Source organism: Bombina bombina, chromosome 7, assembly GCF_027579735.1.
Source record: "Bombina bombina isolate aBomBom1 chromosome 7, aBomBom1.pri, whole genome shotgun sequence".
NCBI classification, from domain to species: Eukaryota; Metazoa; Chordata; class Amphibia; order Anura; family Bombinatoridae; genus Bombina; species Bombina bombina.
Window position 1 is genome coordinate 166,112,844 of NC_069505.1, and position 19,791 is coordinate 166,132,634.

Consider the following 19,791-nt stretch of genomic DNA (forward strand, 5'->3'; position numbering starts at 1 on the left):
TTATTTAAAATTATTTACACTACTGTTACATCAGATATGAGTGGTGGCACTGGGAAAGTGGGCCTGGCACACACGCTGGCAGGCAGGCAACTGCAATTAGATTACACTAGCAGACTGATGTTTCACAGTCAAAAAAGTTTTTTTTTTAAATTATTTACACTACTGTTACACCAGATATGAGTGGTTGCACTGGGCAAGTGGGCCTGGCACACACACTATCAGGCAGGTAACTGTAATTAGATTACGCTAGCAGACTGATGTTTCACAGTCCAAAAAGTTTTTTTTTTAATTATTTACACTACTGTTACACCAGATATGAGTGGTGGCACTAGGCAAATGAGCCTGGCACACACGCTGGCAGGCAGGCAACTGCAAATAGATTACACTAGCAGACTGATGTTTCACAGTCAAAAAAGTTTTTATTTAAAATTATTTATACTACTGTTACATCAGATATGAGTGGTGGCACTGGGCAAGTGGGCCTGGCACACACGCTGGCAGGCAACTGCAATTAGATTACACTAGCAGACTGATGTTTCACAGTCAAAAAAGTTTTTTTTTAAAAAATTATTTACACTACTGTTACACCAGATATGAGTGGTGGCACTGGGCAAGTGGGCCTGGCACACACACTAGCAGGCAGGCAACTGCAATTAGATTACACTAGCAGACTGATGTTTCACAGTCCAAAAAGTTTTTTATTTAAAATTATTTACACTACTGTTACATCAGATATGAGTGGTGGCACTGGGCAAGTGGGCCTGGCACACACGCTGGCAGGAAACTGCAATTAGATTACACTAGCAGACTGATGTTTCACAGTCAAAAAAGTTTTTTTAAAAAAAATTATTTACACTACTGTTACACCAGATATGAGTGGTGGCACTGGGCAAGTGGGCCTGGCACACACACTAGCAGGCAGGCAACTGCAATTAGATTACACTAGCAGACTGATGTTTCACAGTCCAAAAAGTTTTTTATTTAAAATTATTTACACTACTGTTACATCAGATATGAGTGGTGGCACTGGGCAAGTGGGCCTGGCACACACGCTGGCAGGCAACTGCAATTAGATTACACTAGCAGACTGATGTTTCACAGTCAAAAAAGTTGTTTTTTAAAAAATTATTTACACTACTGTTACACCAGATATGAGTGGTGGCACTGGACAAGTGGGCCTGGCACACACACTAGCAGGCAGGTAACTGCAATTAGATTACACTAGCAGACTGATGTTTCACAGTCCAAAAAGTTTTTATTTAAAATTATTTACACTACTGTTACACCAGATATGAGTGGTGGCACTGGGCAAGTGGGCCTGGCACACACGCTGGCAGGCAGGCAACTGCAATTAGATTACACTAGCAGACTGATGTTTCACAGTCAAAAAAGTTTTTTTTTTAAATTATTTACACTACTGTTACACCAGATATGAGTGGTGGCACTGGGCAAGTGGGCCTGGCACACACACTGGCAGGCAGGCAAATGCAATTAGATTACACTAGCAGACTAATGTTTCACAGTCAAATAAGTTTTGTTTTTTTAATTATTTACACTACTGTTACACCAGATATGAGTGGTGGCACTGTGCAAATGGGCCTGGCACACACGCTGGCAGGCAGGCAACTGCAATTAGATTACACTAGCAGACTGATGTTTCACAGTAAAAAAAGTTTGTTTTTTTTTTTAATTATTTACACTACTGTTACACCAGATATGAGTGGTGGAACTGGGCAAGTGGGCCTGACATGCACGCTGGCAGGCAGGCAACTGCAATTAGATTACACTAGCAGACTGATGTTTCACAGTCAAAAAAATATATTTTTTTAAATTATTTACACTACTGTTACACCAGATATGAGTGGTGGCACTGGGCAAGTGGGCCTGGCACACACGCTGGCAGGCAGGCAACTGCAATTAGATTACACTAGCAGACTGATGTTTCACAGTCAAATAAGTTTTTTTTTTTTTAATTATTTACACTACTGTTACACCAGATATGAGTGGTGGCACTGTGCAAGTGGGCCTGGAACACACGCTGGCAGGCAGGCAACTGCAGTTAGATTACACTAGCAGACTGATGTTTCACAGTCAAATAAGTTTTGTTTTTTTTAATTATTTACACTACTGTTACACCAGATATGAGTGGTGGCACTGTGCAAGTGGGCCTGGCACACACGCTGGCAGGCAGGCAACTGCAATTAGATTACACTAGCAGACTGATGTTTCACAGTCAAAAAAGTTGTTTTTTTTAATTATTTACACTACTGTTACACCAGATATGAGTGGTGGCACTAGGCATGTGGGCCTGGCACACACGCTAGCAGGCAGGCAACTGCAATTAGATGACACTAGCAGACTGACATTTCACAGTCAAAAAAGTTTTGTTTTTAAATTATTTACACTACTGTTACACCAGATATGAGTGGTGGCACTGGGCAAGTGGGCCTGGCACACACACTAGCAGGCAGGCAACTGCAATTAGATTACACAAGCAGACTGATGTTTCACAGTCCAAAAAGTTTTTTATTTAAAATTATTTACACTACTGTTACACCAGATATGAGTGGTGGCACTGGGCAAGTGGGCCTGGCACACACGCTGGCAGGCAGGCAACTGCAATTAAATTACACTAGCAGACTGATGTTTCACAGTCAAAAAAGTTTTTTTTTTTAATTATTTACACTACTGTTACACCAGATATGAGTGGTGGCACTGGGCAAGTGGGCCTGGCACACACGCTGGCAGGCAGGCAACTGCAATTAGATTACACTAGCAGACTGATGTTTCACAGTCAAATAAGTTTTGTTTTTTTAATTATTTACACTACTGTTACACCAGATATGAGTGGTGGCACTGTGCAAATGGGCCTGGCACACACGCTGGCAGGCAGGCAACTGCAATTAGATTACACTAGCAGACTGATGTTTCACAGTAAAAAAAGTTTTTTTTTTTTTTTTAATTATTTACACTACTGTTACACCAGATATGAGTGGTGGAACTGGGCAAGTGGGCCTGACACGCACGCTGGCAGGCAGGCAGGCAACTGCAATTAGATTACACTAGCAGACTGATGTTTTACAGTCAAAAAAGTTTTTTTAAAAAAATTATTTACACTACTGTTACACCAGATATGAGTGGTGGCACTGGGCAAGTGGGCCTGGCACACACACTAGCAGGCAGGTAACTGCAATTAGATTACACTAGCAGACTGATGTTTCACAGTCCAAAAAGTTTTTTATTTAAAATTATTTACACTACTGTTACACCAGATATGAGTGGTGGCACTGTGCAAGTGGGCCTGGAACACACGCTGGCAGGCAGGCAACTGCAGTTAGATTACACTAGCAGACTGATGTTTCACAGTCAAAAAAGTTTTTTTTTTTTTTAATTATTTACACTACTGTTACACCAGATATGAGTGGTGGAACTGGGCAAGTGGGCCTGACATGCACGCTGGCAGGCAGGCAACTGCAATTAGATTACACTAGCAGACTGATGTTTCACAGTCAAAAAAATATATTTTTTTAAATTATTTACACTACTGTTACACCAGATATGAGTGGTGGCACTGGGCAAGTGGGCCTGGCACACACGCTGGCAGGCAGGCAACTGCAATTAGATTACACTAGCAGACTGATGTTTCACAGTCAAATAAGTTTTGTTTTTTTTAATTATTTACACTACTGTTACACCAGATATGAGTGGTGGCACTGTGCAAGTGGGCCTGGAACACACGCTGGCAGGCAGGCAACTGCAGTTAGATTACACTAGCAGACTGATGTTTCACAGTCAAATAAGTTTTGTTTTTTTTAATTATTTACACTACTGTTACACCAGATATGAGTGGTGGCACTGTGCAAGTGGGCCTGGCACACACGCTGGCAGGCAGGCAACTGCAATTAGATTACACTAGCAGACTGATGTTTCACAGTCAAAAAAGTTGTTTTTTTTAATTATTTACACTACTGTTACACCAGATATGAGTGGTGGCACTAGGCATGTGGGCCTGGCACACACGCTAGCAGGCAGGCAACTGCAATTAGATGACACTAGCAGACTGACATTTCACAGTCAAAAAAGTTTTGTTTTTAAATTATTTACACTACTGTTACACCAGATATGAGTGGTGGCACTGGGCAAGTGGGCCTGGCACACACACTAGCAGGCAGGCAACTGCAATTAGATTACACAAGCAGACTGATGTTTCACAGTCCAAAAAGTTTTTTATTTAAAATTATTTACACTACTGTTACACCAGATATGAGTGGTGGCACTGGGCAAGTGGGCCTGGCACACACGCTGGCAGGCAGGCAACTGCAATTAAATTACACTAGCAGACTGATGTTTCACAGTCAAAAAAGTTTTTTTTTTTAATTATTTACACTACTGTTACACCAGATATGAGTGGTGGCACTGGGCAAGTGGGCCTGGCACACACGCTGGCAGGCAGGCAACTGCAATTAGATTACACTAGCAGACTGATGTTTCACAGTCAAATAAGTTTTGTTTTTTTAATTATTTACACTACTGTTACACCAGATATGAGTGGTGGCACTGTGCAAATGGGCCTGGCACACACGCTGGCAGGCAGGCAACTGCAATTAGATTACACTAGCAGACTGATGTTTCACAGTAAAAAAAGTTTTGTTTTTTTTTTAATTATTTACACTACTGTTACACCAGATATGAGTGGTGGAACTGGGCAAGTGGGCCTGACACGCACGCTGGCAGGCAGGCAGGCAACTGCAATTAGATTACACTAGCAGACTGATGTTTTACAGTCAAAAAAGTTTTTTTAAAAAAATTATTTACACTACTGTTACACCAGATATGAGTGGTGGCACTGGGCAAGTGGGCCTGGCACACACACTAGCAGGCAGGTAACTGCAATTAGATTACACTAGCAGACTGATGTTTCACAGTCCAAAAAGTTTTTTATTTAAAATTATTTACACTACTGTTACACCAGATATGAGTGGTGGCACTGTGCAAGTGGGCCTGGAACACACGCTGGCAGGCAGGCAACTGCAGTTAGATTACACTAGCAGACTGATGTTTCACAGTCAAAAAAGTTTTTTTTTTTTTTAATTATTTAAACTACTGTTACACCAGATATGAGTGGTGGCACTGTGCAAGTGGGCCTGGCACACACGCTGGCAGGCAGGCAGGCAACTGCAATTAGATTACACTAGCAGACTGATGTTTCACAGTCAAAAAAGTTGTTTTTTTAATTATTTACACTACTGTTACACCAGATATGAGTGGTGGCAATGGGCAAGTGGGCCTGGCACACACGCTGGCAGGCAGGCAACTGCAATTAGATTACACTAGCAGACTGATGTTTTACAGTCAAAAAAGTTTTTTTTTTAAATTATTTACACTACTGTTACACCAGCTATGAGTGGTGGCACTAGGCAAATGAGCCTGGCACACACGCTGGCAGGCAGGCAACTGCAAATAGATTACACTAGCAGACTGATGTTTCACAGTCAAAAAAGTTTTTATTTAAAATTATTTACACTACTGTTACATCAGATATGAGTGGTGGCACTGGGAAAGTGGGCCTGGCACACACGCTGGCAGGCAGGCAACTGCAATTAGATTACACTAGCAGACTGATGTTTCACAGTCAAAAAAGTTTTTTTTTTTTAATTATTTACACTACTGTTACACCAGATATGAGTGGTTGCACTGGGCAAGTGGGCCTGGCACACACACTATCAGGCAGGTAACTGTAATTAGATTACGCTAGCAGACTGATGTTTCACAGTCCAAAAAGTTTTTTTTTTAATTATTTACACTACTGTTACACCAGATATGAGTGGTGGCACTAGGCAAATGAGCCTGGCACACACGCTGGCAGGCAGGCAACTGCAAATAGATTACACTAGCAGACTGATGTTTCACAGTCAAAAAAGTTTTTATTTAAAATTATTTATACTACTGTTACATCAGATATGAGTGGTGGCACTGGGCAAGTGGGCCTGGCACACACGCTGGCAGGCAACTGCAATTAGATTACACTAGCAGACTGATGTTTCACAGTCAAAAAAGTTTTTTTTTTAAAAATTATTTACACTACTGTTACACCAGATATGAGTGGTGGCACTGGGCAAGTGGGCCTGGCACACACACTAGCAGGCAGGCAACTGCAATTAGATTACACTAGCAGACTGATGTTTCACAGTCCAAAAAGTTTTTTATTTAAAATTATTTACACTACTGTTACATCAGATATGAGTGGTGGCACTGGGCAAGTGGGCCTGGCACACACGCTGGCAGGAAACTGCAATTAGATTACACTAGCAGACTGATGTTTCACAGTCAAAAAAGTTTTTTTTTTTTAAATTATTTACACTACTGTTACACCAGATATGAGTGGTGGCACTGGGCAAGTGGGCCTGGCACACACACTAGCAGGCAGGCAACTGCAATTAGATTACACTAGCAGACTGATGTTTCACAGTCCAAAAAGTTTTTTATTTAAAATTATTTACACTACTGTTACATCAGATATGAGTGGTGGCACTGGGCAAGTGGGCCTGGCACACACGCTGGCAGGCAACTGCAATTAGATTACACTAGCAGACTGATGTTTCGCAGTCAAAAAAGTTTTTTTTAAAAAAATTATTTACACTACTGTTACACCAGATATGAGTGGTGGCACTGGGCAAGTGGGCCTGGCACACACACTAGCAGGCAGGTAACTGCAATTAGATTACGCTAGCAGACTGATGTTTCACAGTCCAAAAAGTTTTTATTTAAAATTATTTACACTACTGTTACACCAGATATGAGTGGTGGCACTGGGCAAGTGGGCCTGGCACACACGCTGGCAGGCAGGCAACTGCAATTAGATTACACTAGCAGACTGATGTTTCACAGTCAAAAAAGTTTTTTTTTTAAATTATTTACACTACTGTTACACCAGATATGAGTGGTGGCACTGGGCAAGTGGGCCTGGCACACACACTGGCAAGCAGGCAAATGCAATTAGATTACACTAGCAGACTAATGTTTCACAGTCAAATAAGTTTTGTTTTTTTAATTATTTACACTACTGTTACACCAGATATGAGTGGTGGCACTGGGCAAGTGGGCCTGACACGCACGCTGGCAGGCAGGCAACTGCAATTAGATTACACTAGCAGACTGATGTTTCACAGTCAAAAAAATATATTTTTTTAAATTATTTACACTACTGTTACACCAGATATGAGTGGTGGCACTGGGCAAGTGGGCCTGGCACACACGCTGGCAGGCAGGCAACTGCAATTAGATTACACTAGCAGACTGATGTTTCACAGTCAAATAAGTTTTGTTTTTTTTAATTATTTACACTACTGTTACACCAGATATGAGTGGTGGCACTGTGCAAGTGGGCCTGGAACACACGCTGGCAGGCAGGCAACTGCAGTTAGATTACACTAGCAGACTGATGTTTCACAGTCAAATAAGTTTTGTTTTTTTTAATTATTTACACTACTGTTACACCAGATATGAGTGGTGGCACTGTGCAAGTGGGCCTGGCACACACGCTGGCAGGCAGGCAACTGCAATTAGATTACACTAGCAGACTGATGTTTCACAGTCAAAAAAGTTGTTTTTTTTTAATTATTTACACTACTGTTACACCAGATATGAGTGGTGGCACTAGGCATGTGGGCCTGGCACACACGCTAGCAGGCAGGCAACTGCAATTAGATGACACTAGCAGACTGACATTTCACAGTCAAAAAAGTTTTGTTTTTAAATTATTTACACTACTGTTACACCAGATATGAGTGGTGGCACTGGGCCAGTGGGCCTGGCACACAAACTAGCAGGCAGGCAACTGCAATTAGATTACACAAGCAGACTGATGTTTCACAGTCCAAAAAGTTTTTTATTTAAAATTATTTACACTACTGTTACACCAGATATGAGTGGTGGCACTGGGCAAGTGGGCCTGGCACACACGCTGGCAGGCAGGCAACTGCAATTAAATTACACTAGCAGACTGATGTTTCACAGTCAAAAAAGTTTTTTTTTTTTAATTATTTACACTACTGTTACACCAGATATGAGTGGTGGCACTGGGCAAGTGGGCCTGGCACATACGCTGGCAGGCAGGCAACTGCAATTAGATTACACTAGCAGACTGATGTTTCACAGTCAAATAAGTTTTGTTTTTTTAATTATTTACACTACTGTTACACCAGATATGAGTGGTGGCACTGTGCAAATGGGCCTGGCACACACGCTGGCAGGCAGGCAACTGCAATAAGATTACACTAGCAGACTGATGTTTCACAGTAAAAAAAGTTTTTTTTTTTTTTTAATTATTTACACTACTGTTACACCAGATATGAGTGGTGGAACTGGGCAAGTGGGCCTGACACGCACGCTGGCAGGCAGGCAGGCAACTGCAATTAGATTACACTAGCAGACTGATGTTTTACAGTCAAAAAAGTTTTTTTTAAAAAAATTATTTACACTACTGTTACACCAGATATGAGTGGTGGCACTGGGCAAGTGGGCCTGGCACACACACTAGCAGGCAGGTAACTGCAATTAGATTACACTAGCAGACTGATGTTTCACAGTCCAAAAAGTTTTTTATTTAAAATTATTTACACTACTGTTACACCAGATATGAGTGGTGGCACTGGGCAAGTGGGCCTGGCACACACGCTGGCAGGCAGGCAACTGCAATTAGATTACACTAGCAGACTGATGTTTCACAGTCAAAAAAGTTTTTTTTTTAAATTATTTACACTACTGTTACACCAGATATGAGTGGTGGCACTGGGCAAGTGGGCCTGGCACACACGCTGGCAGGCAGGCAACTGCAATTAGATTACACTAGCAGACTGATGTTTCACAGTCAAATAAGTTTTTGTTTTTTTAATTATTTACACTACTGTTACACCAGATATGAGTGGTGGCACTGTGCAAATGGGCCTGGCACACACGCTGGCAGGCAGGCAACTGCAATTAGATTACACTAGCAGACTGATGTTTCACAGTAAAAAAAGTTTTTGTTTTTTTTTAAATTATTTACACTACTGTTACACCAGATATGAGTGGTGGAACTGGGCAAGTGGGCCTGACACGCACGCTGGCAGGCAGGCAGGCAACTGCAATTAGATTACACTAGCAAACTGATGTTTCACAGTCAAAAAAGTTTTGTTTTTAAATTATTTACACTACTGTTACACCAGATATGAGTGGTGGCACTGGGCAAGTGGGCCTGGCACACACACTAGCAGGCAGGCAACTGCAATTAGATTACACAAGCAGACTGATGTTTCACAGTCCAAAAAGTTTTTTATTTAAAATTATTTACACTACTGTTACACCAGATATGAGTGGTGGCACTGGGAATGTGGGCCTGGCACACACGCTAGCAGGCAGGCAACTGCAATTAGATGACACTAGCAGACTGACATTTCACAGTCAAATAAGTTTTGTTTTTTTTAATTATTTACACTACTGTTACACCAGATATGAGTGGTGGCACTGTGCAAGTGGGCCTGGAACACACGCTGGCAGGCAGGCAACTGCAGTTAGATTACACTAGCAGACTGATGTTTCACAGTCAAAAAAGTTTTTTTTTTTTTTTAATTATTTACACTACTGTTACACCAGATATGAGTGGTGGCACTGTGCAAGTGGGCCTGGCACACACGCTGGCAGGCAGGCAACTGCAATTAGATTACACTAGCAGACTGATGTTTCACAGTCAAAAAAGTTTTTTGTTTTTTTAATTATTTACACTACTGTTACACCAGATATGAGTGGTGGCACTAGGCAAGTGGGCCTGGCACACACGCTAGCAGGCAGGCAACTGCAATTAGATGACACTAGCAGACTGACATTTCACGGTCAAAAAAGTTTTGTTTTTAAATTATTTACACTACTGTTACACCAGATATGAGTGGTGGCACTGGGCAAGTGGGCCTGGCACACACACTAGCAGGCAGGCAACTGCAATTAGATTACACAAGCAGACTGATGTTTCACAGTCCAAAAAGTTTTTTATTTAAAATTATTTACACTACTGTTACACCAGATATGAGTGGTGGCACTGGGCAAGTGGGCCTGGCACACACGCTGGCAGGCAGGCAGGCAACTGCAATTAAATTACACTAGCAGACTGATGTTTCACAGTCAAAAAAGTTTTTTTTTTTTAATTATTTACACTACTGTTACACCAGATATGAGTGGTGGCACTGGGCAAGTGGGCCTGGCACACACGCTGGCAGGCAGGCAACTGCAATTAGATTACACTAGCAGACTGATGTTTCACAGTCAAATAAGTTTTGTTTTTTTAATTATTTACACTACTGTTACACCAGATATGAGTGGTGGCACTGTGCAAATGGGCCTGGCACACACGCTGGCAGGCAGGCAACTGCAATTAGATTACACTAGCAGACTGATGTTTCACAGTAAAAAAAGTTTTGTTTTTTTTTTAAATTATTTACACTACTGTTACACCAGATATGAGTGGTGGAACTGGGCAAGTGGGCCTGACACGCACGCTGGCAGGCAGGCAGGCAACTGCAATTAGATTACACTAGCAGACTGATGTTTCACAGTCAAAAAAATTTTTTTTTTTAATTATTTAAACTACTGTTACACCAGATATGAGTGGTGGCACTGGGCAAGTGGGCCTGGCACACACGCTGGCAGGCAGGCAACTGCAATTAGATTACACTAGCAGACTGATGTTTCACAGTCAAAAAAGTTTTTTTTTAAATTATTTACACTACTGTTACACCAGATATGAGTGGTGGCAATGTGCAAGTGGGCCTGGCACACACGCTGGCAGGCAGGCAACTGCAATTAGATTACACTAGCAGACTGATGGTTTAAAGTCAAAAAAGTTTTTTTTTTTAATTATTTACACTACTGTTACACCAGATATGAGTGGTGGCACTAGGCAAATGAGCCTGGCACACACGCTGGCAGGCAGGCAACTGCAAATAGATTACACTAGCAGACTGATGTTTCACAGTCAAAAAAGTTTTTATTTAAAATTATTTACACTACTGTTACATCAGATATGAGTGGTGGCACTGGGCAAGTGGGCCTGGCACACACGCTGGCAGGCAACTGCAATTAGATTACACTAGCAGACTGATGTTTCACAGTCAAAAAAGTTTTTTTTTTTAAAAATTATTTACACTACTGTTACACCAGATATGAGTGGTGGCACTGGGCAAGTGGGCCTGGCACACACACTAGCAGGCAGGCAACTGCAATTAGATTACACTAGCAGACTGATGTTTCACAGTCCAAAAAGTTTTTTATTTAAAATTATTTACACTACTGTTACATCAGATATGAGTGGTGGCACTGGGCAAGTGGGCCTGGCACACACGCTGGCAGGCAACTGCAATTAGATTACACTAGCAGACTGATGTTTCACAGTCAAAAAAGTTTTTTTAAAAAAAATTATTTACACTACTGTTACACCAGATATGAGTGGTGGCACTGGGCAAGTGGGCCTGGCACACACGCTGGCAGGCAACTGCAATTAGCTTACACTAGCAGACTGATGTTTCACAGTCAAAAAAGTTTTTTTAAAAAAATTATTTACACTACTGTTACACCAGATATGAGTGGTGGCACTGGGCAAGTGGGCCTGGCACACACACTAGCAGGCAGGTAACTGCAATTAGATTACACTAGCAGACTGATGTTTCACAGTCCAAAAAGTTTTTTATTTAAAATTATTTACACTACTGTTACACCAGATATGAGTGGTGGCACTGGGCAAGTGGGCCTGGCACACACGCTGGCAGGCAGGCAACTGCAATTAGATTACACTAGCAGACTGATGTTTCACAGTCAAAAAAGTTTTTTTTTTAATTATTTACACTACTGTTACACCAGATATGAGTGGTGGCACTGGGCAAGTGGGCCTGGCACACACGCTGGCAGGCAGGCAGGCAACTGCAATTAGATTACACTAGCAGACTGATGTTTCACAGTCAAATAAGTTTTTGTTTTTTTAATTATTTACACTACTGTTACACCAGATATGAGTGGTGGCACTGTGCAAATGGGCCTGGCACACACGCTGGCAGGCAGGCAACTGCAATTAGATTACACTAGCAGACTGATGTTTCACAGTAAAAAAAGTTTTGTTTTTTTTTTAAATTATTTATACTACTGTTACACCAGATATGAGTGGTGGAACTGGGCAAGTGGGCCTGACACTCACGCTGGCAGGCAGGCAACTGCAATTAGATTACACTAGCAGACTGATGTTTCACAGTCAAAAAAATATTTTTTTTAAAAATTATTTACACTACTGTTACACCAGATATGAGTGGTGGCACTGGGCAAGTGGGCCTGGCACACACGCTGGCAGGCAGGCAACTGCAATTAGATTACACTAGCATACTGATGTTTCACAGTCAAATAAGTTTTTTTTTTTTTAATTATTTACACTACTGTTACACAAGATATGAGTGGTGGCACTGTGCAAGTGGGCCTGGAACACACGCTGGCAGGCAGGCAACTGCAGTTAGATTACACTAGCAGACTGATGTTTCACAGTCAAAAAAGTTTTTGTTTTTTTTAATTATTTACACTACTGTTACACCAGATATGAGTGGTGGCACTGTGCAAGTGGGCCTGGCACACACGCTGGCAGGCAGGCAGGCAACTGCAATTAGATTACACTAGCAGACTGATGTTTCACAGTCAAAAAAGTTGTTTTTTTTCATTATTTACACTACTGTTACACCAGATATGAGTGGTGGCACTGGGCAAGTGGGCCTGGCACACACGCTGGCAGGCAGGCAACTGCAATTAGATTACACTAGCAGACTGATGTTTCACAGTCAAAAAAGTTTTTTTCTTTTAAATTATTTACACTGCTGTTACACCAGATATGAGTGGTGGCAATGGGCAAGTGGGCCTGGCACACACGCTGGCAGGCAGGCAACTGCAATTAGATTACACTAGCAGACTGATGTTTTACAGTCAAAAAAGTTTTTTTTTTTTAATTATTTACACTACTGTTACACCAGATATGAGTGGTGGCACTAGGCAAATGAGCCTGGCACACACGCTGGCAGGCAGGCAACTGCAAATAGATTACACTAGCAGACTGATGTTTCACAGTCAAAAAAGTTTTTATTTAAAATTATTTACACTACTGTTACATCAGATATGAGTGGTGGCACTGGGCAAGTGGGCCTGGCACACACGCTGGCAGGCAACTGCAATTAGATTACACTAGCAGACTGATGTTTCACAGTCAAAAAAGTTTTTTTTTTAAAAATTATTTACACTACTGTTACACCAGATATGAGTGGTGGCACTGGGAAAGTGGGCCTGGCACACACACTAGCAGGCAGGCAACTGCAATTAGATTACACCAGCAGACTGATGTTTCACAGTCCAAAAAGTTTTTCATTTAAAATTATTTACACTACTGTTACACCAGATATGAGTGGTGTCACTGGGCAAGTAGGCCTGGCACACACGCTGGCAGGCAGGCAACTGCAATTAGATTACAATAGCAGACTGATGTTTCACAGTCAAAAAAGTTTTTCTTTTAATTATTTACACTACTGTTACACCAGATATGAGTGGTGGCACTGGGCAAGTGGGCCTGACACACACGCTGGCAGGCAGGCAAATGCAATTAGATTACACTAGCAGACTGATGTTTCACAGTCAAATAAGTTTTGTTTTTTATAATTATTTACACTACTGTTACACCAGATATGAGTGGTGGCACTGTGCAAGTGGGCCTGGCACACACGCTGGCAGGCAGGCAACTGCAATTAGATTACACTAGCAGACTGATGTTTCACAGTCAAAAAAGTTTTTTGTTTTTTTTAATTATTTACACTACTGTTACACCAGGTATGAGTAGTGGAACTGGGCATGTGGGCCTGACACGCACGCTGGCAACTGCAATTACATTACACTAGCAGACTGATGTTTCACAGTCAAAAAATTTTTTTTTAAATTATTTACACTACTGTTACACCAGATATGAGAGGTGGCACTGGGCAAGTGGGCCTGGCACACACGCTGGCAGGCAGGCAACTGCACTTAGATTACACTAGCAGACTAATGTTTCAAAGTCAAAAAAGTTGTTTTTTTTAATTATTTACACTACTGTTACACCAGATATGAGTGGTGGCACTGGGCAAGTGGGCCTGGCACACACGCTGGCAGGCAGGCAACTGCAATTAGATTACAGTAGCAGACTGATGTTTCACAGTCAAAATAGTTTTTTTCTTTTAAATTATTTACACTACTGTTACACCAGATATGAGTGGTGGCAATGGGCAAGTGGGCCTGGCACACATGCTGGCAGGCAGGCAACTGCAATTAGATTACAGTAGCAGACTGATGTTTCACAGTCAAAAACTTTTTTTTTTAATTATTATTTACACTACTGTTACACCAGATATGAGTGGTGGTACTGGGCAAGTGGGCCTGGCACACACGCTGGCAGGCAGGCAACTGCAATTAGATTACACTAGCAGACTGATGTTTCACAGTCAAAAAACTTTTTTTTTTTTAATTATTTACACTACTGTTACACCAGATATGAGTGGTGGCACTGGGCAAGTGGGCCTGGCACACACGCTGGCAGGCAACTGCAATTAGATTACACTAGCAGACTGATGTTTCACAGTCAAAAAAGTTTTTTTTTTTTAAATTATTTACACTACTGTTACACCAGATATGAGTGGTGGCACTGGGTAAGTGGGCCTGGCACACACACTAGCAGGCAGGCAACTGCAATTAGATTACACCAGCAGACTGATGTTTCACAGTCCAAAAAGTTTTTTATTTAAAATTATTTACACTACTGTTACACCAGATATGAGTGGTGTCACTGGGCAAGTGGGCCTGGCACACACGCTGGCAGGCAGGCAACTGCAATTAGATTACAATAGCAGACTGATGTTTCACAGTCAAAAAAGTTTTTTTTTTTAATTATTTACACTACTGTTACACCAGATATGAGTGGTGGCACTGGGCAAGTGGGCCTGACACACACGCTGGCAGGCAGGCAACTGCAATTAGATTACACTAGCAGACTGATGTTTCATAGTCGAAAAAGTTTATTTTTTTTTAATTATTTACACTACTGTTACACCAGATATGAGTGGTGGCACTGGGCAAGTGGACCTGGCACACACGCTGGCAGGCAGGCAGGCAGGCAAATGCAATTAGATTACACTAGCAGACTGATGTTTCACAGTCAAATAAGTTTTGTTTTTTATAATTATTTACACTACTGTTACACCAGATATGAGTGGTGGCACTGTGCAAGTGGGCCTGGCACACGCTGGCAGGCAGGCAACTGCAATTAGATTACACTAGCAGACTGATGTTTCACAGTCAAAAAAGTTTTTTTTTTTTTATTATTATTTACACTACTGTTACACCAGGTATGAGTAGTGGAACTGGGCATGTGGGCCTGACACGCACGCTGGCAACTGCAATTACATTACACTAGCAGACTGATGTTTCACAGTCAAAATTATTTTTTTTTAAATTATTTACACTACTGTTACACCAGATATGAGAGGTGGCACTGGGCAAGTGGGCCTGGCACACACGCTGGCAGGCAGGCAACTGCAATTAGATTACACTAGCAGACTGATGTTTCACAGTCAAAAAAGTTGTTTTTTTTAATTATTTACACTACTGTTACACCAGATATGAGTGGTGGCACTGGGCAAGTGGGCCTGGCACACACACTGGCAGGCAGGCAACTGCAATTAGATTACACTAGCAGACTGATGTTTCACAGTGAAAAAAGTTTTTGTTTTTTTTAATTATTTACACTACTGTTACACCAGATATGAGTGGTGGCACTGTGCAAGTGGGCCTGGCACACACGCTGGCAGGCAGGCAGGCAACTGCAATTAGATTACACTAGCAGACTGATGTTTCACAGTCAAAAAAGTTGTTTTTTTTAATTATTTACACTACTGTTACACCAGATATGAGTGGTGGCACTGGGCAAGTGGGCCTGGCACACACGCTGGCAGGCAGGCAACTGCAATTAGATTACACTAGCAGACTGATGTTTCACAGTCAAAAAAGTTTTTTTCTTTTAAATTATTTACACTACTGTTACACCAGATATGAGTGGTGGCAATGGGCAAGTGGGCCTGGCACACACGCTGGCAGGCAGGCAACTGCAATTAGATTACACTAGCAGACTGATGTTTTACAGTCAAAAAAGTTTTGTTTTTTAATTATTTACACTACTGTTACACCAGATATGAGTGGTGGCACTAGGCAAATGAGCCTGGCACACACGCTGGCAGGCAGGCAACTGCAAATAGATTACACTAGCAGACTGATGTTTCACAGTCAAAAAAGTTTTTATTTAAAATTATTTACACTACTGTTACATCAGATATGAGTGGTGGCACTGGGCAAGTGGGCCTGGCACACACGCTGGCAGGCAACTGCAATTAGATTACACTAGCAGACTGATGTTTCACAGTCAAAAAAGTTTTTTTTAAAAAAATTATTTACACTACTGTTACACCAGATATGAGTGGTGGCACTGGGAAAGTGGGCCTGGCACACACACTAGCAGGCAGGCAACTGCAATTAGATTACACCAGCAGACTGATGTTTCACAGTCCAAAAAGTTTTTCATTTAAAATTATTTACACTACTGTTACACCAGATATGAGTGGTGTCACTGGGCAAGTAGGCCTGGCACACACGCTGGCAGGCAGGCAACTGCAATTAGATTACAATAGCAGACTGATGTTTCACAGTCAAAAAAGTTTTTCTTTTAATTATTTACACTACTGTTACACCAGATATGAGTGGTGGCACTGGGCAAGTGGGCCTGACACACACGCTGGCAGGCAGGCAAATGCAATTAGATTACACTAGCAGACTGATGTTTCACAGTCAAATAAGTTTTGTTTTTTATAATTATTTACACTACTGTTACACCAGATATGAGTGGTGGCACTGTGCAAGTGGGCCTGGCACACACGCTGGCAGGCAGGCAACTGCAATTAGATTACACTAGCAGACTGATGTTTCACAGTCAAAAAGTTTTTTGTTTTTTTTAATTATTTACACTACTGTTACACCAGGTATGAGTAGTGGAACTGGGCATGTGGGCCTGACACGCACGCTGGCAACTGCAATTACATTACACTAGCAGACTGATGTTTCACAGTCAAAATTTTTTTTTTTAAATTATTTACACTACTGTTACACCAGATATGAGAGGTGGCACTGGGCAAGTGGGCCTGGCACACACGCTGGCAGGCAGGCAACTGCACTTAGATTACACTAGCAGACTAATGTTTCACAGTCAAAAAAGTTGTTTTTTTTAATTATTTACACTACTGTTACACCAGATATGAGTGGTGGCACTGGGCAAGTGGGCCTGGCACACACGCTGGCAGGCAGGCAGGCAACTGCAATTAGATTACAGTAGCAGACTGATGTTTCACAGTCAAAATAGTTTTTTTCTTTTAAATTATTTACACTACTGTTACACCAGATATGAGTGGTGGCAATGGGCAAGTGGGCCTGGCACACATGCTGGCAGGCAGGCAACTGCAATTAGATTACAGTAGCAGACTGATGTTTCACAGTCAAAAACTTTTTTTTTTAATTATTATTTACACTACTGTTACACCAGATATGAGTGGTGGTACTGGGCAAGTGGGCCTGGCACACACGCTGGCAGGCAGGCAACTGCAATTAGATTACACTAGCAGACTGATGTTTCACAGTCAAAAAAGTTTTTTTTTTTAATTATTTACACTACTGTTACACCATATATGAGTGGTGGCACTGGGCAAGTGGGCCTGGCACACACGCTGGCAGGCAACTGCAATTAGATTACACTAGCAGACTGATGTTTCACAGTCAAAAAAGTTTTTTTTTTTTAAATTATTTACACTACTGTTACACCAGATATGAGTGGTGGCACTGGGCAAGTGGGCCTGGCACACACACTAGCAGGCAGGCAACTGCAATTAGATTACACCAGCAGACTGATGTTTCACAGTCCAAAAGGTTTTTTATTTAAAATTATTTACACTACTGTTACACCAGATATGAGTGGTGTCACTGGGCAAGTGGGCCTGGCACACACGCTGGCAGGCAGGCAACTGCAATTAGATTACAATAGCAGACTGATGTTTCACAGTCAAAAAAGTTTTTTTTTTAATTATTTACACTACTGTTACACCAGATATGAGTGGTGGCACTGGGCAAGTGGGCCTGACACACACGCTGGCAGGCAGGCAACTGCAATTAGATTACACTAGCAGACTGATGTTTCATAGTCAAAAAAGTTTATTTTTTTTAATTATTTACACTACTGTTACACCAGATATGAGTGGTGGCACTGGGCAAGTGGACCTGGCACACACGCTGGCAGGCAGGCAGGCAGGCAGGCAAATGCAATTAGATTACACTAGCAGACTGATGTTTCACAGTCAAATAAGTTTTGTTTTTTATAATTATTTACACTACTGTTACACCAGATATGAGTGGTGGCACTGTGCAAGTGGGCCTGGCACACGCTGGCAGGCAGGCAACTGCAATTAGATTACACTAGCAGACTGATGTTTCACAGTCAAAAAAGTTTTTTTTTTTTTTTTATTATTTACACTACTGTTACACCAGGTATGAGTAGTGGAACTGGGCATGTGGGCCTGACACGCACGCTGGCAACTGCAATTACATTACACTAGCAGACTGATGTTTCACAGTCAAAATTATTTTTTTTTAAATTATTTACACTACTGTTACACCAGATATGAGAGGTGGCACTGGGCAAGTGGGCCTGGCACACACGCTGGCAGGCAGGCAACTGCAATTAGATTACACTAGCAGACTGATGTTTCACAGTCAAAAAAGTTGTTTTTTTTAATTATTTACACTACTGTTACACCAGATATGAGTGGTGGCACTGGGCAAGTGGGCCTGGCACACACACTGGCAGGCAGGCAACTGCAATTAGATTACACTAGCAGACTGATGTTTTACAGTCAAAAAAGTTTTTTGTTTTTTTTTATTATTTACACTACTGTTACACCAGGTATGAGTAGTGGAACTGGGCATGTGGGCCTGACACGCACGCTGGCAACTGCAATTACATTACACTAGCAGACTGATGTTTCACAGTCAAAATTATTTTTTTTTTAAATTATTTACACTACTGTTACACCAGATATGAGAGGTGGCACTGGGCAAGTGGGCCTGGCACACACGCTGGCAGGCAGGCAACTGCAATTAGATTACACTAGCAGACTGATGTTTCACAGTCAAAAAAGTTGTTTTTTTTAATTATTTACACTACTGTTACACCAGATATGAGTGGTGGCACTGGGCAAGTGGGCCTAAAACACACGCTAGCAGGCAGGCAACTGCAATTAGATTACACTAGCAGACTGATGTTTCACAGTCAAAATAGTTTTTTTCTTTTAAATTATTTACACTACTGTTACACCAGATATGAGTGGTGGCAATGGACATGTGGGCCTGGCACACACGCTGGCAGGCAGGCAACTGCAATTAGATTACACTAGCAGACTGATGTTTCACAGTCAAAAAAGTTTTTTTTTTTAAATTATTTACACTACTGTTACACCAGATATGAGTGGTGGCACTGGGCAAGTGGGGCTGGCACACACCCTGGCAGGCAGGCAACTGCAATTAGATTACACTAGCAGACTGATGTTTCACAGTCAAAAAAGTTTTTTTTTTAAATTATTTACACTACTGTTGCACCAGATATGAGTGGTGGCACTGGGCAAG